Source organism: Marmota monax, unplaced genomic scaffold (genome assembly GCF_021218885.2).
Source record: "Marmota monax isolate L192 unplaced genomic scaffold, Marmota_monax_Labrador192_F-V1.1 WCK01_AAM20220418_F8-fsc00507, whole genome shotgun sequence".
In the NCBI taxonomy this organism is placed as follows: Eukaryota; Metazoa; Chordata; class Mammalia; order Rodentia; family Sciuridae; genus Marmota; species Marmota monax.
Window position 1 is genome coordinate 49,396 of NW_026694037.1, and position 1,211 is coordinate 50,606.

Here is a 1,211-nt window from a genome sequence, read left to right on the forward strand (position 1 = left end):
ACGTTAGCAAGGAAATACATGGAGCAACAGAAATTCTCATTCATTGTTAGTGACACAGCCAGATGCTTTGGAAGAGAGTTTGGTAATTTCTTGAAAAACTGAACGTAAAGAGGAAACATTACAACCAATACCATAGAAAAACAAAACTTATCTACACAAATAAATCCTGTACAAAAATGGTCATAGCAGCTTTATCCATGATTAACAAAACTTGGAATCAATCAACATGTCCTTCAGTAGGCAAATGGATAAACAAATTGGAGTACTTCTTGATAATGTAATCTTATTCAACACCAAATATAAATGATCAAGCCATGAAAAGACATACAGGAAATTTAAATGCATACTTCCAAGAGAAAGAGGCCAGTCTGTAAGTATCATATACTCTGTAATTCCAACTATATGACATTCTGGGACAGGAAAAACTGAAGATGTTAGGAAAAACTCAGTGGCTGCCAGAGGTTAGTAGATTCAAGGGAAGGACAAATGGGTAAAGCAAAGAGGATTTTTAGAGCAGTGTTAAGTATTTTGATAATAGTGCACTAGTAAATATAGATCAACCCCATAGAATATATGACATACAGTAGTAAATCCTAATGCCTACTATGAACTTTGGGTAATAATGATGTGTCAACATAGATTTATCAATTGTAATGAATGTACCACTCCAACAGTGGACATAGATAATGAGTGAAATTATGCATGTGTAGAAATAGGAAGTGCATGAAAAAAATCTCTGTCCCTTTTGCTCTAAACCTAAAATTGCTCTAAAAAATAATCCATTAAAAATAAAATCTGAAGTCAATAATCTAATTTTATAGCTTAAGAAACTAGAGAAAACAAACAAAATGCAAAAATTTATACCCAAAGCTAGTAGAAGGAAATAATAAATAATTAGAACAGAAATAAATCAAATAGAATAGAAAAAATAATTAACAAAACTCAGATCCAGTTTTCAAAGAAGATCAAGTTTGACAAAGTCTCAACTAGACTAAGTTAAAAATAAGAGAATATTCAAATAATTGAAATCACAGATCAAAGAAGGGAAATTACAAGCAATGCCACAGAAATAGAAAGAATGGAAAGGGAATACTATGGGTAATTATATTGCCAACTTCTTGAATTAACTAGAAGAAATAGATACACTTCTAGAAACATAAAATCTACTAAGATTGAATTATGAAAAAATAGAAAATTTTCATTGTAACTAG